Genomic DNA, 6,697 nt, shown 5'->3' with positions numbered 1-6,697 from the left:
AACGTTTACTCAAGTTGTTCTGAAACATGAAATATATTGACGCAAATAATCCATACACGGTTTTAAATAATTTTTTTCAGAGACTGAATAAACATATATACATTACTGAATGTATTACAATTTAATAACATCTGCGTTATGTTGTAACTTTAATCTCATTATCTTTCAACTAACACCATACATTTTTAAAAAGTTAATTTGAGAAAGTGCGTGTAAGAACTCTCACACGTATTGTCTTTGTTTTCAAGAAACCTGCATGCATTCATTAAGTCTTATTTTCATCTATTTTCCGAGGTAGTCCCCAAAAAGTTACTAATGTTTTTAGTACGTGATTTCTTACACGTCTTGCTTAACAGTTCACAACTAAAAATGAGTATAGATGGGGTTGTGGAAGTTAATGTTGTAGTGAATGTAGGTATGGATGTGAAGCTGAACGTTACTTAGGTGTGGATATGGGTGTAAATGTGAAGGTAAACGTTAATGTTAATGTGGATATGGATGTTACGTTGATGTAGGTGTGGATGAAGTTGCAAGTGTAGAAGTAAGAGTAGATGTCGACTTTTATGTGGTGTGGATGTGGAAATTGATGTGGGTTTGGATGGCAATTTGAACGTTATTGTGAATGGGAAAGTTGATGTGGGTGTAAATTTACATGTAGATGTTGATGTAAACGTCGATGTTGGTGTGGATGTGGGTATTGTGGCGAGTGGAAGGGTTGTATACATCATAATGTTTTTGTATGGGGGATCGCTTACTATTCATTAAAAATTAAGCGGGGAGTGATCTCCCCTAACTTTTCACAAAACTTCTTCTATGGCAACTTGGGTTATAGACATGATCTTAAATCCATTTTTAATTACTTACACTTTTTAAAAATAGAATGGAATCTTGTAGGAAAAAATAATTGCTCACCAAGTGAATTGCAAACAATATGTGTATTATAGTGCCGACTAATATTAGTACTTTATAAATTTATTTGCGTTTTTTTTTAAACGGACTGAGCGTAAATTACTATTTTCGGTAAAGGGAATTACTCAAAATTTGACAGAAGACAGAGAATTAGATATTTTACTTATGTGTGAAAATTTCGTTTATCTATCTGAAACAGTACTCAAGTTATAGGCTTTTGAAAAATTCAAAATAGAATTAGTCCCGCTTCCGGTTATTGGAAATCGCCGAAAAGTTGACACCTAACTACAAGTTTGATATAATACTTATATGTTAAGCTAGTTGTAACATCACTCAAGTTATGCTGTTTACAGATATACACACTCAAGACTGAATTGCAAAGTCAAGATTTTTTCTGACTGGATTACGCGTAAAACGCCAAAATTTTGATAAATCAGGAGGTATGAATTTTGCCCGATTAAAATAAGTCCCTTATACTCCGAGTATGATGAAGTGCTTAGGATTTAAACGGTGAAAACTGTCAAAAGTGTGCTTTTTGTGCACGATTACAATACTTTCTCTATACACTGTATAAGAGAAAGTAAAAAAAGGTCTACCCTCTTTCAATAAACATGTCAGGTTGCCTTTTCATATTCACTAAGCATTGAAAAGCAGGCACGGTTGATTGATTTCCTCGTTAGAGATTCAAGCAGAGAAACTGTGCACAGCTAACACAGCACACCATTCAGACGACAGACAGGCGTAAACTAGAAAATATTTTGTTCAATGTTTAAATTGAATTTAGAACTTTGGTATCGATTAAATGAATTTAAGTATGGTATGAAGGTAAAACGATTTAATGGAAACACCCATTTATTGTACACTATGTACAGAGGAAGTCATAAAATATGGTAGTGATTATTGCTGTCAACTGAAGAAGAAATAAGCAATTTACTTGTTTATTTCTGCAGATACTTTCTCGGAAATCAAAAAAAAACTGCTTACTTCTGTCAATTGGCTTTAGGGGAAATAAACGCTCATATTCTCTTACTATTAATACTAAAAAAGATGCTTATTTCTTTAATTCAAAAATAATTCTTAAATAATTCTTAATATTTGCTATAATAAAAATAATCAACAACAATGTTTTTTTTTCTAATTTTAGCCCTAACCACTACCCCTTGGCCCTTACTGTTATCGTCATTCCCATTCCCTAACCCTAAGATCTACCCTTGTAGAAAAAGTTTTTAGCCCTATCCCCCAGCTCTAATCCTAATTCAAATTTAGATAACGAGCTAATAAATATGACATGTAAACAAAAAAGATACAAAAAGTGCAACAACTCTACTTTTCAGAAAATAACACATAACCCTAAACCAAACTCAAACACTAAACTTAACCCTACCAGACATCTATTCAACCTCAAAAACAGTTAAACAAGTTACCATCAAATCCAATGGCCAGCAAAACCTTCCAGGTCACAAATTACGCAGTCTCATCAGCCCACACCACATGTTGCTCCTGAACCCACAATGTATTATGTGGTCTTTGTAAGGGTCTTCCTGATTATGTAGATTATTTCATCGAAGTTTAGATACTTCTGGGGATGATAGTGCTATATGTGCAGCTTTAATTTCTTTTACTTGTGGGTGTGTTATGTTGCAGTTTGGTACATGTGAAGGCAATTTCATTTAGATGCTTGTGTGCGTGTTGCATTTCCCTGTCGGCGTGAATTACTTTGTCGTGAAATTCAGTTACCGCGGTTAATGTTTAGCGCAGTATCTGCACTTTGTGTTGTTGTGTACTTGGTTTACTAGTTATTTTCGTGGGGTTTTAGGGTATTTTTTTTCCATTGTTATGGTAGAGCTACTGGTCTAATGTATTTGTTCTATGATATGAGTGTCTTTTCGTTAAATTTGGTTGTGGTTTCTTGGTTTTGGGGTAAAATGGTCTTGAACTTTCTTTCCTTTTGTGATTTAGTTTCGTCATTCCTTTCAAGAGGTGTTGTTAGTTTAACTAGACTTTTCGAGCTACGTGATTGCTGTATGACTTTTGGTATTAGGATATTGTCTTTGTCTCTTTAATTTGGGTGATGTTTGGGTTATCTTCTTTCCCTTTTTGTGGTGCTGCTGTTTTGGTGGGTGTTTCGTGCCCTGTATTAGTAATTTTTTTGTGTGTTTTTGTTATCTTCCCTTGCCCGGATGTGGAGCTGTTTTCATTTTTCCTTTATATAAGTGTTGTCTGTTGTTAGTTGGGATTGTGGTTTACTGGTGTTTGCTGCTGTAGCATTGACTTGTTCTATTGTTGTTTTTCAAAATAAATGTTACTTGTCACTTTTTAAATATAAAAATACAGTGAACTCGGCTCATGTATGATAATAACTGCATAACTTAGCAGTGTGTTCGAGGAATGAATTCATATTGTACACGGTTTCCATATAACCAAGTGAAAGATGACAACTTCAGATCGTTGAGCTCCAGCAACATGATAAAAAAAATGTGCCCATGTGTAATTTAACAACAATCTATATCAATTATCCAGAATATATATATATATATATATATATATATATATATATATATATATATATATATATATATATATATATATATATATATATATATATATATATATATATATATATATATATATATATATATATATATATATATATATATATGTGTAATTTACAATATACAGCTATAATAAAATAGCCCTCGCAATATGATGTAAGAAAAGATGCTAATGTTACAATCAACTATATGGTATTTTGAGTGCAACAGCGTATGCTACTTCGTTAACAAAGTTTAGGTGTATATTTATTTCATTTGAGTTTTATTAACGTCATACGAATTTGTGGGAAAAAAAGGCGGGTTATTGAATTTCAAGAATTTAAAAATCACTTTCTGAAAATGCAAGTAAAAGAAAATTGCAGATACATGTTCAAGAAAAATAACTTTAAGGAAATTTCAAAGATTACCAAACGGGGAATCCCCATTCGATTTTTTAAACTACCGACCCATTCCTCAAAAACTGTGAGACGTTCAGATCAACAAGACATGTTAGCGGGATTGGAATGTTTGGCGCGAAATTGTTTCCATATTGTCATTCACGTAGGCTTATTTAATTAATATTTAAACTGATGAACAATTTTCAAATATACTATACACACGGTATTTAACTATCTAGTAAGTATTTTTGAAAATTAGTTTTGAATTTATGTACGTTATTTGAACGTTATGTCATTTAAAGCTATGTATTCAATGTATATATATATGTATATATATATATATATATATATATATATATATATATATATATATATATATATATATATAGGGAGAGAGAGAGATTCATATATATATATATATATATATATATATATATATATATATATATATATATATATATATATATATATATATATATAATGTATTTGTATAAGTGAAAATGTCTTGAGTGTTTGATTGTTTGTTTGTTTGTCTTTGATGTGATCGCCGTGAATTAAATGCATATATATATATATATATATATATATATATATATATATATATATATATATATATATATATATATATGTAACACATATGGTTACCAGCCAAGGGGGATAACAAATGAAGTTTTGATTCATTGAGTTGCGGCCCCTGTCGGGCTGTGGCCCTGTGGACGTAGTTTCTTTTTTCATGCTTTTGTGAGCGATGTTACCTGTGTTCCATGTCATGTGACATGGGACTGTGGGTAGTTTCATGCCTAGCCGTGTCAGTCACACGCAAGCCTGCTGTCTGTGGACACAGTGACCAAGATGTAGACCTAATGAAGGTAGTTATATAAATTATGTTTGTTAAAAGACTTATTTGTATATTCCTGTTAGTGCTGCATGTGCACACTAGTTAAGGTTAGTATTTATATAAGTATTTATTTGTAGTACTACTTATTGGTACTTGTTGGCAGTAGGCCTACTGTGTACTGGCCAAAACATATTTTATTATACCCGTGTATATTGTAGCCTACACATGGTGTTGTAAGGAATGTCACTTTTTTTTAATTTACATTTGTTTTAGGGCTACAGTTTTGGTTTTGGTTTTTTCTTGTTGGCTAGTTTGTTTTGTACTACTGTGTTGCATCGCCGTCATGGCTCGATGCTGTAAATAAAGCGAGTACTTGACAACAAATGTCTTGAGTGTTTGATTGTTTGTTTGTTTGTCTTTAATGTGATCGCCGTGAATTAAAGTATTCTCGTTGGGAAAATCCCTGTGTCTATTTTAGCCCCTGATCTGTTGTCCGTTTATATGGTGGGCCACACACATGAGTCGGTACAGATTGAATCAACGCTGAAAAACTGTTGGATGAGCCAGCGCACTCTGGGCACCTGTCGGGCCATATGGAGCTTACTTTAATTGCAAACAGAACCAATAACTAGGCTTATGGCGGTCTAATACGAGAGAATGACGCTTTCCTGAAAGACACTTGCGGCTTTCGGGCAATGCGTCCCATTCAGGCAAGTGTCCATTGGGGTAGTTATCACATTCGGTCAAGTGTACGTTCGGTTCCATAACAAATGATCTCCGACAAAATATAACTGACAAAATCTTACAGACAAAATATAACAGACAAAATATTACAGACAAAATATTACAGACAAAATATTACAGACAAAATATTACAGACAAAATATTACAGACAAAATATTACAGACAAAATATTACAGACAAAATATTACAGACAAAATATTACAGACAAAATATTACAGACAAAATATTACAAAATATTACAGACAAAATATCACAGACAAAATATTACAGACAAAATATTACAGACAAAATAATACAGACAAAATATTACAGTCAAAATATTACAGACAAAATATTACAGACAAAATATTACAGACAAAATATTACAGACAAAATATCGCATTCACGCAAGTTTCCATTCAGTTACATAACAAATGATTTCAGGACAAATGATCTCAGACAAAATATTACAGACAAAATATTACAGACAATATATTATCACACGGGCTAAAGATCTCAAGACAAATGACTGTCAATAAATAAATGTTCAGATCAACTAAAATCATCCAACACACTATTACAATTTAGCTGTGAGATATTTTGTCTGAGATATTTTGTTTCAGATATTTTGTCTGAGATCATATGTCTTGTGATTATCGCATTTACGCAAGTGTCCACTCAGTTATTTGTCATATTCAGACAATTGTTGGTTCTGGCGTTTGCCATATTCGGACTAACATAAAAACTATTTATGGGCTGAGTGATGGGAAAGTAACAAGATTTCATGTTTTACAATAGAGGTGCAGTGACACGTAACTTGAAAACTGCTGATCCACCGTTAACATTAGCCAACATCAAATTGCACATTACGTTTATAAAACACCCAATATTGACATTATAAAACCTACGACTATGACTGGACGACTTTTTCTGTTGATTTCTAACACTACAGTTGTAGAACTTACAATATCGACTTAGGAAATCAATAATAAGTCTATAATAACCAATTTGTTTCTTAGCTAAATAACTAAATTAAATATTTATTATAGCCTAATTTAGTTTGACATTTAAATCGTTATTGCTATGCAAAAGCCCTATAGCTAATTAGCTAGCATACAAAATAACAAAATAAATAACAAAGTAGCTTAGCTATCGCAAAATAAAGTGCAAAATACCTTTGAGTTTTACATTCAAAAGACTGCTCTCTAATAATTGTCTTGGCCAAAGAACAAATTTAACTTGTACAAACTTTTCGAATCAAAACAATAGAAGCTTCAATTGATGTACATTGGTGCTTG

The sequence above is a fragment of the Physella acuta genome, unplaced genomic scaffold, assembly GCF_028476545.2.
Source record: "Physella acuta isolate Inbredline_101_S28 unplaced genomic scaffold, ASM2847654v3 ptg000756l, whole genome shotgun sequence".
In the NCBI taxonomy this organism is placed as follows: domain Eukaryota; kingdom Metazoa; phylum Mollusca; class Gastropoda; family Physidae; genus Physella; species Physella acuta.
This window is presented reverse-complemented; position numbering follows the sequence as displayed.